The 14,847-nt window shown below is 42.2% G+C and overlaps 1 pseudogene; it reads right to left on the bottom strand.

The window, feature by feature from the left end:
• Positions 1-2,256: 2,256 nt before the first annotated feature.
• LOC129075453 (keratin, type I cytoskeletal 18-like) lies at positions 2,257-13,249 on the bottom strand (annotated as a pseudogene).
• Between the last annotated feature and the right edge of the window lie 1,598 nt (positions 13,250-14,847).

Genomic DNA, 14,847 nt, shown 5'->3' with positions numbered 1-14,847 from the left:
GGCATCTTGCGCCATCCCCTACAGGAAACCTGGCCTGCAACCCAGGCATGTGCCCTGACTGGGAATCAAACTGGCAAGCCTTTGGTTCGCAAGCCAACACTCAATCCACTGAGCGCAGGGCTTGAGATCTTTCTTGCTTTCTAATGTAAATAAAAAAAATTTGGCTTTAGAGCCACAAATTCCCCCTTCACTCCACTTTCACCAAATCCCTTAAGTTTTGGTATTTTATGTTTCTATTTTCACTCTTTGCTAAGTATTTTCTAATTTCCCTTGCGATTTCTTCTTTGATTCATTGGTTGTTTAAAAGTGTGTTGTTTAGCTTTCCATGCCAATAGTGCTCTCACAAACATGGTGAACGTTCCTAAAACTGGCCAGACTTTCTGTAAGTAGTGTGGCAAGCTGCCCTGGCTGGTGTGGCTTAGTGGATTGACTGCCAGCCTGCAAACCAAAATGTCACCGGTTCCATCTCCAGTCAGGGCACGTGCCTGGGTAGGGTCAGGTCCCCAGTTGAGAGGTACGCGAGAGGCAACCAATCAATGTATCTCACGCATCAATGTTTCTCTCCCTCTCTTTCTCCCTTCCTTCCCCTCTCTCTAAAAATAAGTAAATAAAATCTTGAGGAAAAAAATGTGGCAGAAAAGAAGTATGGCAAGCATCAACCCCACAAAGTAACACAGTATAAGAAGGGCAATGATTCGCTGTAAACACAGGCAGAGCAGCATTATGACTGGAAGCAGAGTGGGCAGACTCATCCAATTTTCCCAAAAAAGGCTAAAATTACAAAGATTGTTCTGAGGCTGGATGCACTGTGTCCAACTGCAGATCTAAGAGAATGCTAGCTATTAAAAGATGCAAGCATTCTGAACTGGGAAGAGATAAAAAGAGAAAGGGCCAAGTGATACAGTTCTAAGCTTCCTATTTGGTTGTATTATGTGACAATAAAAACTTGAAGATATGTTCATTTAAAAACGAATAAAAGTGTGTTGTTTAAATTTTCACAATTTTGTGAATTTTCCAGTTTTCTTTTTGTAATTGATTTCTAAATTCATCATGTTGTGGACAGAGAAGATAATTTGTATGTCATCTATCTTTTTAAATATACTGAGACTTAGTTTGTGCCCTAACAAATGGTTTATCCTGGAAAATGTCCCATGTGAATTTGAGAAGAACCTATGTATTTTGTTGTTGGGTAGAGTGTTTTGTATATGACTGTTAGATCTAGTTGCTTTATTATGTTAAGTCATCTATTTCCTAACTTATCTTTTGTTTGGTTTTTCTATTTATTATTGTGAGTGTGGAATTGAAGCCTCCAACTATTACTATCTATTTCTCCCTTCAATTCAGTCCGTTTTTGCTTCATATATTTTCGAGGTCTGTCATTAGGTACATAAATGTTACAAATATTTTATCTTCTTGCTGTATTGAAACTTTTATTAATATATAAAACCCTTCTTTTTCTCTTATAACCTTTTTTGATTTAAAGTCTATTTGGTTACTATTAGTATATCCACCCCAAATCTCCTTTGGTTACTATTTGCATGGAATATCTTTTTCCTTTCTTTTGCTTCAACTTGTTTGTGTCTCTGGATCTCAAGTGAGTCTCTTGTGGAGAGCATATAGTTAGATCATGTATTTTTACCCATGCTGGTATTTATCTTTTAATTATAGAGTTTAATCCATTTACATTTGAAGTAATTACTGATAAGGAGGGACCTATTTCTGTCATGCTATTTGTTTTCTATATGCCCTATTTTTTGTCCCTCATTTCCTGCAATCCTGTTATCTTTTGTATTTAGTTGATTTTTTGTAATGAAATATTACATTCCTTTCTCATTTCCTTTTGTGTATATTCTAAAGCTATTTTCTTTGTGATTACCATAAGGATTATATTTGAAGGCTTAAAGTTATAACACTTTAATTTGAATTTATACTAACTTAACTTCAATAACACCCAGCAACCTTTTTCCTTCACAAATTGTCCACACCCTTTTCAGTCGTTGATTCAGTCAGTTACCAAATTATGTCTTCATATAGTGTGTGCCCCAATATGTTAACTGATAATTATTTTAAATACATTAGTTTCATAAACTATGTAGATAAAAAGATTTGAAGTTGCATATCAAAATTACAGTAATACTAAGTTTTACACTAATAATTGATTTTTCATAAATGTAATTGTCTCTCCTTTTTTCTTTGATCTTTAAACTTTTATTGGTCTCCTGCACCCCACTAAGGGATGTCCCACTTTCATTTCCTTTAATGCCTCAGAATTTTGGTGTCATTGACCTCAGACATCATTTTACCATTCATAATCCTGCAGGCAGTAGTTTTTTGGATGGATTGTGTGGAGTGGGTATTGTCCAGGGCATCACCAAGATTGAAGTCCTCCTCTTCTTCCAGCAGGCAGAGGTAGGTAGCAATCTCAGGCTCCAGCCTGACCTTGATGTTCAGCAGGGCTTTATATTCCTGGGCCTGGCACTGCCCCTCTGCCTGGGTCTCAGCCAGCTCTGACTCCAGGTGCAGCAGGATCCCATTGAGCTGTTCCATCTGCATGGCATAGCGTGCCTCCACCTCCCTCAGGCTCTTCCCCAAACCGGTTTTCAGATTTCTCATGGAGTCCAGGTCAGTCTCCAAGGACTGGACCATACGTCTTAGCTCTATGAGTGTCATCTCAGCAGCTCCCATCTCAGTGGTCTGTAAGGCGACCACTGTGGTGCTCTCCTCAGTCTGCTGGGATCAGTACTTGCCTAGCTCCTCTCGGTTCTCTCGCCCTACTGGGCCCAGATGTCTGCCATGATCTTGCTGAGGTCCTGAGATTTGAGGCATCCAACTCCATAGTCAACCCAGAGTTGGCAATCATAGACCATTTACCTGTCTCATCATGGTTCTTCATGAAGAACAACTCCTCCTTGAGAGCCTCAATCTCTGTTTTCAGCTCCAGCCAAATGATATTGGTGTCATCAATGACCTTTCAGAGCCCACTGATGTCAGTCTCCACAGACTGGTGCATGGCCAGCCCCATCTCATACTTGACTCTGAAATCATCAGCGGCAAGACAGGCATTGTCAATCTGCAGAACAATGCAGGTATTGTCCATAGAACTTGCAAGGATCTGAGAGCTTAGGTACCTTATGGTCTTGAAATAATATGCCCAGCCTCTGACCTGGGGTTCCTTTGTCTCCCAGTGATCCCAGATTTTGCTCTCCAGTCTCTGATTATCATCCTCCAGACCTCTCACCTTCTCCAGGTAGGAGGCCAGAAGCTCATTTGGCATTACATAATCTCTTTCTTGCTATGGATGCCCATTATGCCCACCAGACCTCTGTTCATCCCTGCAGCCAAGCCCCCAGATCCCCAGCTACCCTGCCTTCTGGTGGAGTGGAACATGGAGATCTGGAAACCTGAGTTCCCAGTGCATGCATAGATGCTTGCCATGCTGCTGGATATCCAGACCTGGTGGCTGGGTGACTGCATGAAGTCAATAGTTTGTGGGAAAGCTGACGGGAGTGCTGAAGCTCATGTTGTTCAAGGAGGAAGGTGAGAGGCCAAGAGTCAGGTTCAAGCAGCAGCCTGTAATACTCTCTTAAATCAGGTTAAAAAAAAAAGGCGAAGTTATAAGCCGTTCTCACAATACCACTAGCTTTTATAACTGCCCATGTATTTATCTTTAGTGAGATCTTTATTTCTCCATACAGCTTTAAGTTACTGTCTCACATTCTTTCTTTCTACCTTGCAAAACTCCCTTGAGCATTTCTTGTGGGTAGGTCTGGCAGGCATGAAGTCCCTCAGCTTTTGTTTTTTCTGAGAATTTCCTGATTCCCCCCTCATTTTTTAGGAGAGTTTGCTACATACAGGATTCTTGATTGACAGGTTTTGTTTTTTTCCTTTCAGCACTTTGAATACATTGCCCCACTGTCTTTTGGCATCCAAAGTTTCTGATGAAAATCTGCAGAAAATCTCATTGAAGATTTTTTTTTTATGTGAGGATTTGCTTCTCTCTTGCTGCTTTCGAAATTTTCTCATTGTCTTTGGTTTTTGAAAGTTTGATTGTTATGTGTTTCTGTGTGGATCTATTTGAGTTCATCTTATCTGGAATTCGTTGAACTTCCAAAGTGTTTATATTCATGTATTTCAACAAATTTAGGGAGTTTCCAGCCATTCTTTTCTCCAGTGGTCTCTCTGCCCCTTCATCTCCCACTTCCCCTTCTGAACTCCCATGATGCATATGTTGGTCGGCTTGATGGTGTCCCACAAGTTCCTTAGATTCTGTTCACTTTTCCTTAATCCTTTTTCTTTCTGTTCTTTGGCCTTGATAATTTCCAGTGTCCTATCTTCAAGTTTTTTAAAAATATTTTTACATTTTTTTAACTACAGTTGACATTCACTATTACTTACATCACTGTAACATTTTTTCTTTCTTTTATTTATTTTTTAAATTATATTTTACTGATCATGCTATTACAGTTGTCCCAGTTTTTCCACCTTTGCCACCCCCACAAAACACCCCCCCAACTCCCTCAGACCATCCTCACATCATTGTTCATTCCATGGTTCATGTGTATAAGTTCTTTGTCTACTCTATTTCCAATACTGTCCTCTACGTCTCCTTGACTATTCTGCAACTATCTATTTGTACTTCTTAATCCCCTCACCTCTTCACACATTGCCCAAGACCTCCCTCCCATCTGGCAACCATCAAAACACTCTCTGAATCCAAGATTCTATCTCTAGTCTTCCTGTTTGCTTAGTTTGTTTTTTAGATTCTTGTTGATAGATATATATTTTTGGCCATTTTATTATTCATAGTTTTGATCTTCTTTTTCTTAAATAAGTCCCTTTATCTTTTTGTATAATAAGGTTTGGTGATGATGAACTCCTTCAGTTTTTTCTTGTCTGGGAAGCACTTTATCTGCCCTTTGATTCTAAATGATAGCTTTTCTGGGTAGAGCAATCTTGCCTGTAGGTCCCTGCTTTTTATGACTTTGAATACTCGTTGCCGATCCCTCCTAGCCTGCAAAGTTTCTTTTGAGAACTCAGCTGACAGTCTTATGGGGACAGCCCTGTAGATAAATAACTGCTTTTCTTTTGCTGCATTTAAGATTCTCTCTTTATCTTTAACCTTTGGCATTTTAACTATGAGGTGGCTTGGAGTGGGCCTCTTTGCACCCATCTTGTTTGGGATTCTCTGTGCTTCCTGGACTTGCATGTCTATTTCCTTCACCAAGTTAGGGAAGTTTCCTTTCATTATTTTTTCAAATAGAGTTCTAATTTCTTGCTCTTTCTCTTTTCCTTCTGGCACCCCTATGATGTTAACGTTGGACCTCTTGAAGTTGTCGCACAGGGTGCTTATACTATCCTCATTTTTAAAAAATTTTTTTCCTTCTTGTTGCTCTGATTGGTTGTTTTTTGCTTCCTTATGTTCCAAATCATTGATATGATTCTCAGTTTCATCTGCTGTACTATTTATAAATCTATAGGATTTAGGAATTTATGCAGTAGGAACCAACACCAGCCATTCATGTGGAAAAGCGCTTGAGTGGGCCTGTAATTGTGTGGGGCAGAGTCTCTGAGGATCTCCGAAGTCAATCAAACAATGTTAGACAAGTTGATGTATTCTCAAATATGGAATCTGCTTGCTGGCTTTGTGGGAGGATGGTTTCGAAAAGGCACAATGGCCTCTGCTCACCCTGATGCCAGGAACTTCAGTTTCTCCTTGTAAGCCACTGGTGCCTTTCAAGCTGCTCCCCAGTGTTAGAGCTCAGAGGCAGTGAGTCTGAGTAGGCGAGTCCATATGTGGGTTATTTAAGAAAAACACTGACTCAATCCCTGCTGGCTTTTGCAACTAGAAGTTGCGGGGACTTGTCTTCCTGGCACTGGAACCCTGGGCTGGGGGGGGGCCAGTGTGGAGCTAGGACTCCTTGCTCCCAAGTTATCCCTTCAAAATTTTTATCTACCACACACGGGTGAGGGACCAGCCCATTCTGTGTCTGCACGCCTCCTACCAGTCTGGATGGATGTATTTTCTTTTATTCCATAGTTACAGACTTCTATTCACCTCAATTTCTGACAGTTGTGAGTGATGGTTGTTCTATATTTTAGTTGTAATTTTGATGTGGTTGTTTGAAGAGATAAGCCATGTCTGCCTTTGCCGCCATCTTAACCAGAAGTCCAGTCATTTTAAAGTCTTTGTGTAGTATATTGGCCATTATGTTTTCTATAGGGACAGATTCTTTTGATGTATTTTTTTTTTTGGTTTGTTTTGCTAAGGCTATACTTTACTGTTTCTTTGTATGCCGTGTAATTTCTTTTGTTAAAAATGGATATTTTGAATAATAATGTGGTAACTGTGAAATCAGAGTCTTCCCCTCCTCTGGATTTGCTTTTTTATTATTGTTTTTCTTTATTATGTTTTTCTTAAAGAAAGTTTGTAGGCTGTCTCTGTAACAAGAATCAGCCTAAAGTGTAACCTTAATTGTCTTCTCAGGTCTTTTCTAAGCCTTTCCTTCGGCATGTACAGTAACCTTCTATAATTTCCCTTGTATATGAAGGGGTTTTGTTAAGTTGTTTTTTAATGTTCTAATCTTCTAATTGTTTTAAAATGTCTAGCTCCTGAAAGGGGAAAAGTCAAAAATAAGTGGGGGAAAAGAGTGCCAGTCTTCTAAATCTTCTGGAAGTCACTTCAGCCAGAGAGGGAGGGCTTGCTGCAATGGAGTAGATGCAACACTAATGGCTGAATGTCTCTGTCTGCACCTTGGTGATAAGAAGTAACAAGACGCAATCAGAGAACAGATCCCCAGTATTTGGAAGATAAAACTCTTTCTACCCACCCTCTGTCCCATTGGGTCCATTACACTATTTTCCCCACTTTTATTTGCATTTGAAATTTCCAAAGTAAAAAGAGGTTTGTTGATTTTGAATTTTATTTAAAGAACAGACATAAGAAACACATTAATCAAATACAATAAATAGATATTTTAAGAATCTTGGTGTGAACATCAATCTACAAAATGAGATCATAATTAAGTACTTTGAATGATGAACTAACTGGACATCTGATAGTTTTAAGGCATTATTGTTAATTTTACTTTTTAGGTCTATTGTCCTGTACTTTTGTAAAAAAAAAAAAAAAAAAGAAAGAAAGAAAAAAGAATTATTGTATTGAAAATATGTGTACTGAGTTTTTAAATAGATGATGTTATATGAAGCTTGGGGTTCGTTTTAAATAATCCAGTGTAAGCAGGGCATGAGGGGTTTGGAGGGAGCTAGAGTGCCTATAGGTTGATAATTATTCAAAATGAGTGATGGGTTATTATATTATTTTCTTTACACCTGAATAGATATAAATTTGCCACTTAAAAGGAGGTAAAAACAAAAATTTGGAGAGATTATATGTGTGTGGTGTTATATATATATATATATCCCCCATAGCATACCTGACCTTCCATCTTGGATAGATTGCCTTCTCCCTGAAAAATACCTCTTAGGTCTGCTAGTTATAAATTCTATCAGTTTGTATATGTCTGAAAATATCTTTGTTTTGCCTCATTTTATGATAGTATTTTTGCTATATATTAAACTCGAATCCGCAGTTATTTTCTTTTAGCACATTGAAAGTGTCATTATATGGTTTCAGGGTTCCTGTTGTTTCTGTTGAGAAGTTAGTTATCAACCTATATGTTGCTCTTTTGAAGCAATCTGAATTTTTTCTCTCACACTTTTAAGATTTTAAAAATATTTCATCTTTGGTTCTGAAGTTATGTCATAATATGCCTCAATGTAGAATTATTTTAATTTATCCTACTTGGAGTTTATAAGGCTTCTTGTAGTTTATAACTACTGTCTTTCATTCTTTAAAATAACATTCTCAGTCATTATTTTTAAAATATTTCTTTAGTTCCATTACCTCTCTCCTCTCTTTCTGGACTCCAGTTAAAGATATAGTTGACCTAATCAGTGTATATCTCTCTTACTCTCTTTTCTGTATGTTTTATTCTTTTGTATCTTTATGTTTCATTCTGAATATTTCTCTTTCGACCTATCTTCCAGTTCACTAATTCTCCCTTCATATGTGTCTAATTGGCTATGAAAGCCATCCATGGATTTTTATGTTTAGAATTAAATTTTAAAAATATGTTGTACTTTTTTGTAGTTTTTAAAAGTGTTCAGTCTTTTATCTCCGTGAACACAATAAGCATGGTTATTTTTTTAGTCTGTGTTTGATGATTCCAATTTCTGGAAAATCTCAGGGTGCTTCTGTAGTCATTTCTTAGTTCTTGGTTCATGTTGTCCTGTTTCCTCCTGTCCCTGGTTGCCTCCGTTGTGTGCCAAATATTTTTATAAAATTAGTTTGCAAAAATGTTTTGAGAATTAAGATAATGTTATCGTCCTCCAGGAACAATTTTGTTATCCCATCCCAGGTACCTGAGTGTAATTGCAATTAAAAACTATTTTAATCCGATTTTAGAGACCGAGACTCAAAGCTGGGCTTCAGTCTATGTGAGGTCTGGCTTACTTCTGTATTACCCTTATTCTCAAGGTACAGCTTTCTGTGTCTGAATGCAATGGTCTATGGGTTCATAAGTGCCACAAACAAATCCTGCCCCAAACTTTAGTGGACGCTGGTTAATGGGCTATTCATACTACCTCCCTCTTGAGCCAGGAGCAAAGGTAGAAATGAACCCAGAAAGAATGAGGGTTCCCATCTTGCTGGAGTGGAGAGTGCTTGTTTGGGAGACATGGAGAAGGGTGAAAAGAAGAAATCATGAAGGGCCAAGAGCACATGAAAGGATGGGCTGCCCTTTCTTTCTTCTTGATCTACCATCTACCATAAAGCAGCCTCTACTTTATCCAAGAGTAAGAGTTTCACATTGCAGCCTGTAGGAAGGAGAAAGGCAAAGAGTACCATATTCTCCTTTGGAGGAGACTTACTCTACATCCCTCATGACACTTTAATCTTATTGGGCATAACTAAGTCACATGGCCACAACCACCTACAAGAGAGACTGGGAAATGTAGTCTTTATTCTGAGACAACCATGTGTCCAGCTAAAAATAAGGAATAGCATTACTAGTGAAGAATAGGAGAAGGGCAACTAGTGGTCTCTGTTAGTGCTCTCCCCTTCCCTATCCTATTCTCTTCTCCAAGTAGCCTTCTCCAGTACTTACTAAGTCCATCTTCCTGTGCCCTGCAACTTAGAGAGTCTGACCACTATAAGGGGATTTTTTTTAATAAGAAAAAAATATGTTTGATGTTTCCAAAAGGAAACTATGCATTGTTTTGATGTGCTCTGTACATTGTTTTGTGTTTTTCGCAACTCTCAAACAACTCTTTTTTTTTACAGCTCTGTTCATTGTAGATGACAGATAGCAATACAAAATGATTTTTCTCAATAATCATGCAAATATATTGCCCACTGGAGATTTAGTTGACACTTTCCTGCCAATGAAAAAGTCAGTTTTACATTTCTAACTTTTTTAACATTCTTTTCTTCAAAGAAGATTTTGTTTGTTTTAGAGAGAGAGAGAAAGGGAGGGAGAGTAATATTGACGTGTGATAAAAACATCAATTGGTTGCCTCTCGTCTGTGTCCCAGCAACCCAGGTACGTGCCTTGCCTGGAATTGAGCCAATGATCTTTTGGTTTGTGGAACAATGCCCAACCCGCTAAGCCATACCAGTCAGAGCTTAATATTCCTTTATTCCATATAATTTGTGCTTTTTGACTTCTGTGAACTGGTTGTGACATCTGCCAGTTTCCCTCATTAACCATGAATTAAACACAATTTTTAACACATGTTCATCTTTATATGAGAGTCAGGATTTCCTGTTTGGTTTTTTTTTTTTAATTATTTTTCCACCACACATAACCTGACTTGATAAGGGGGGAATCCAGCCAGAGGTTCCAGCAGGACAGGTGCCAGCCTGGGCAAAAACTCAGAGAAGAATGATGCTGGGTATTAGGCCCCTAACCAGGGAGATAAGGGCAAGTCTGGAGCCAGGTTTCCTATCTAGGGTACCATTATTCCCAGGAGAGAGGGGCAGCCACATGTGGGGTATAAGTAGGAAGAGGAGAGGCAGAAGGTGGACAATCTAATGCAGCAGGGACATCTACTTGTTCTTGACCTGGGCAGGGGCTCACAGAATGATTCTGACCTTGTGAACCTGCTTGTAAGAAGTGAAGCAACATCTTGGATACCTAGGTAATGAAGAAGTGTGCAGGACTATAACCCGAGACCCTTACCAAACCCTGGAGGCACCTTGGCTGGGTCCCTGAGGTAGGGAATCAGAGGCTCTGGTCTGTGGCTAGAGAGTGGAGGAAGGTCTGCCCTCCCTTCTGGTGCAGGAGCTCACAAACCCGTAGATCTTTGCTAAAGCTGTTCTCTCTGCCCCAGTATCCTCCTTGGAAGAGCACTGAGGCTGACAGTTTCTCTGTTTCCTCTCTCATAGTGCCTCTCCTGTCCCTCAGAACCCACATGTGACCACCTCAGCAAGCATAACAAGGCATGGGGGAGAGAGGGGCTCTGGGCTGCAGCTGGTCTGGGGAGTGGGCCAGGACTGAGGTCAGCAAAGCAGGCTGGAGACTTTGGGGAATTCAGAATTTGGTAGAGGATATGAAGCATCCTGGGCTGCAGCATGGACTCTAGCCCAGCCTGGCCCAGATGGCAGCTGGGAGACCCAGTTGTTCTATGATGTGGACACCTTCACTGTTGGACTGGAGCCATCAGATTTCTGAACTGAATTTTCCTTGCCCTCTGGGTGTCTGGGTCTGTCAGGCTGGGCAGGGAATAGGCAGAGGGTACTGACACAACTCTCACCCTCTTCTGTGGGGCACTGACACCTCTGGACACAGATGCTTCCTGACATCACCAGGTCTATCAGGTAAGACCTGAGCATCAAGGCAAGAGAGACAGAATGGGGTGCCACAGTAGGTTGGTTGGCAGGATAGGAAGAGCTTATGGAAGGGCCGTAGGAGACTGGGGGGCTATGAAATCAGGACTGGAGGCAGAGGTTGCTAAAGACCACAGCCTCCCTCCCTACGCTTGCGGCGGGGCATCCCATCCCCCACTGACCAGGCATAGACCCTTAACTTCAGCACCCAGAAGTGTTTTGGTGGGGGTGTGTAGACAGAGGAGCGCAGGTTTACAAAGCAGATGACTGAACAGTGGTAAAGGGTTGGGTTGGGCTGGGAGTTATCTGATTCTGGCATGAACTGGGGTGTGGGTGAGCTGTGGAAGATTTTTTCCTTAGAAAAGAGGAGTGAGTAGGCAGAAGGGGAGGGCAGGAATCTGGCTGTAGCTCTCTCCTGTCTGAAAGTCACTGAGTGTCATGGAGGTCCCATAGGGGTCAGGACCCGGTGGAAGACTTTTGACAGAGCTATCAGCTTCCTGTGGTCCCCTTGGGTGAGGAGTGGAGCACAGTATGAGTCTCAAGCCAGGCTCCTGTGGCACCAGCCCCCACTCCCACAACACCCACTCTTTTCCTTGTCTGTAGGGCCATGGGCAAGGACCAGGAGGAGACTCTTGGCAAGACCCCATACCATTTTGGGTCTGCCCACCCACTCAGCAGTGAGGAAGTCTCTGTCGTGCAGAGTCCCCCCAGCCCTCGCAGATGAAATGAGTCATTCCAGACATAATTTGTCTGCCAGGACAAAGGGGTGGCGATTCTTTCTAGTGGGTAATGCCCTGAGCCCTTCTCTGAAGTGGCTTTTATTGAGAACAATATGTGCAGGGGTATACAGCATACATGCATAGCTCATTAATCAGTGTCAGAGGTCTATAGGTAATGGAAAACAGATACTGTTTACAGATAACAATAGAGGGAGCACAGAGATCAGCCTTAGGTTAGGGTCTGTTAGACATACTGATGCCAGGTGGTCATTAAGGCATAGCTCAGGGGCTCAGGAATTTTCTCCCCTGCCTTGAGGTTAAACACCTGGTTTTTCATTATCAGAGCTGTACAAAGCAAGCTTCAGTGGACACAATGCATTCTTTAGGCCAGATTTCCCACGGGAACCCTTGGTGCTAGCATCAGGTCATGCCTGCCTCCCAGCATTCCCGACGTTCTGGTCAAGACTTACAGGCCCTTTTTCAAGGCCTAGCTTGCTCAGGGCTACAATTCACGATACCACACAAAGTGGTCCCCAACACAGCAAGGCAGTGAGGAGGATGTGGGAAGGACCCCTGTGCACAAAGCCCACCACCTCCACACTCAGCATCCCCAGTCAGATCTCTGACCAGGATCCCATGTAAGTCCCATGGGGGTGGCCTGAAGGGCTGTTCTCTGATCTTCCCTCCTCCAGGTTCCCCACACAGCCTGATGGAATGAGAACAGGGACTAAACAGTGACACAAGCTGGGGCATGGCTGTAAACATCAGCACACTCCAGTAAGTCCCATCGCACCTGGACACCAAGCTCTCACCCTGGTTAGCAGCTCTGCCATGACAACTCTACCATGACTGCCACCATCACACAGCCATCTCCACCCCACCATCAGGACCAACACTCCCTCCCCAGTGGCCCAGCACCCCCGTTGAGACCTTTACCACCTCCATGAAGAGCACCCCACCTCACATTTGAAGACTTGACAAGAGTTTTAACTCTCCTTCTGTGGGTTTTAAGGCCCTAACCTCTCAAGCTGTGGGGCAGGCACAGAAGGTCCCCACTCAAGAAAGTCTGCAGCCCAAGAGGAGAAGGACTTTACTGGAGACCACCAGATGGGTTGGCAACAGGGGCCTGAAATGAAGGGCAGAACGTGCAAAGGGGCTGACAGAGCAGCTCCGGGGCCTCTGGAGGCTGTCAGCTATCTGCATCTCACTGCTGGGCCACAATCTCTCCTCCTCCTCCTCCTCCTTCTTCTTCTTTTTCACTATATCTTCTTGAAGGGGGACTTGAGAAGGTGTCCGCCACCTGATTCTGGAGGCTTGGAAGCTGAGCAGGAGCCTTCAGCATGGATAGTCAGTGGCTTACTGCTGCCAGCATTCTCCTGGCTGGTAAGTGCAGGTGGACAGGCTGGCCCTGGGGGCCTGTCCCAACCCCTCTTGCTCACCTTGGGGGTAGGAATCCTCCTCTTCAGTGAACTCCCATGGCCACCACATCAAGGTTGACCTTCCTTGCTCTCATGGCAGTCTGGCTTCGGTCAGTCTGGGGGAGCCTGAGACAGGGCCAAGGTCTACTGAGTTGCTCACATTGGGGCTCCCTGCGAGCATTCAGGGCCACCCACTTGGAGGAACCTGCATGGGGCTGGCTCCCCATGGCGCTCAGTGAACACTTATAGAAAGTATTGATATTAATCCCCAAGATCTTCAGAGATGGTTCCCTATCCTACCCATCCCTCAAGAAGCACCCGGTGTTCTGGGAACATAATAAGGTAATAGACATCTTCTGTGATGGATGTTTGAGCAGTGTTTCCCAGCATCCTCATGCTGGCCTGAGCCTCACTGGTGAGGCTTCCCTTGGGAGGTCCCCTGAAGCAGGGCAGAGCTGGGATGCAAGAGAACAGAGGAACCCTGAGGTATGCCTCTTTATTTCTTTTTTAAGATCTTTCTTTTTTTCATATATATTTTATTGATTATGCTATTACGGTTGTCCCATTTTTTTCTCCCCTTTATTCCCCTCCCCCCAACATTGTGCCCCCCTCCCCCACCCAGCTGGGCTTAGTTCATGTCCGTTGGTCGAACACATAAGTTCTTTGGCTTCTCCATTTCCTATATGATTCTTAATCTCCCTCTGCCTATTTTGAACCTACTGTTTATGCTGCTTATTCCCTGTACCTTTCCCCCCATTCTTCCCCCTCCCTGATTCTGTTCTTGTTCTAGTTGTTTGCTTAGTTTGTTTTTGTTTATTTTAGGTTTAGTTGTTGGTAAGTGCGAGTTTGTTGTCATTTTACTGTTCATAGTTTTTTATCTTCTTTCTCTTAGATAAGTCCCTTTAACATTTCATATAATAAGGGCTTGGTGATGATGAACTCCTTTAACTTGACCTTATCTGGGAAGCACTGTATCTGCCCTTCCATTTTAAATGAGAGCTTTGCTGGGTAGAATAGTCTTGGATGTAGGTCCTTGTCTTTCATGACTTTGAATACTTCTTGCCAGCCCCTTCTTGCCTGCAAGGTTTCTTTTGAGAAAGCAGCTGATAGTCCTATGGGAACTCCTTTGTAGGTAATTGTCTCCTTTTCTCTTGCTGCTTTTAAGATTCTCTCCTTATCTTTAATCTTGGGTAATGGAATTATGATGTGCCTTGGTGTGTGCTTCCTTGGGTCGAACTTCTTTGGGACTCCCTGAGCTTCCTGGATCTCCTGGAAGTCTATATCCTGGGCCAGATTGGGGAACTTCTCCTTCATTATTTGTTCAAGTAAGTTTTCAATTTCTTGCTCTTTTCCTTCTCCTTCTCCTTCTGGCACCCCTGTGATTCTAATATTGAAATGTTTAAAGTTGTCCCAAAGGTTCCTAAACCTCTCCCCACTTTTTTTAATTCTTATTTCTTCATTCTGATCTGGTTGAATGTTTATGTCTTCCTTCCGCTCCCAATGGTTGATTTGAGTCCCAGTTTCCTTCCCTTTACTGTTGGTTCCTTGTATATTTTTCTTTATTTCACTCTTCATAGCCTTCACTTTTTCCTCCATTTTGCAACCATATTCAACCAATTCAGTGACCACCCAGATTACCAGTGTTTTGAACTGTGCATTTGGTAGGTTGGCTATCTGTTCACCGCTTGGGTCTTTTTTTGGAGCTTTGATCTGTTCTTTCATTTGGGTGATATTTCTTTGTCTCAGTGCGTCTGTTACATGGGAAGGGCAGAGCCTTCAGTATTCGCTAGGCCAGGGCAACTCTGGTTGCTGCATTATGACACTG

Source organism: Pteronotus mesoamericanus, unplaced genomic scaffold, assembly GCF_021234165.1.
Source record: "Pteronotus mesoamericanus isolate MK-2021 breed Mesoamerican mustached bat unplaced genomic scaffold, CSHL_Meso_final contig_100, whole genome shotgun sequence".
In the NCBI taxonomy this organism is placed as follows: Eukaryota; Metazoa; Chordata; class Mammalia; order Chiroptera; family Mormoopidae; genus Pteronotus; species Pteronotus mesoamericanus.
Note: the sequence above shows the minus strand (reverse complement) of the source record. Positions and strands in the feature narration are given on the sequence as shown.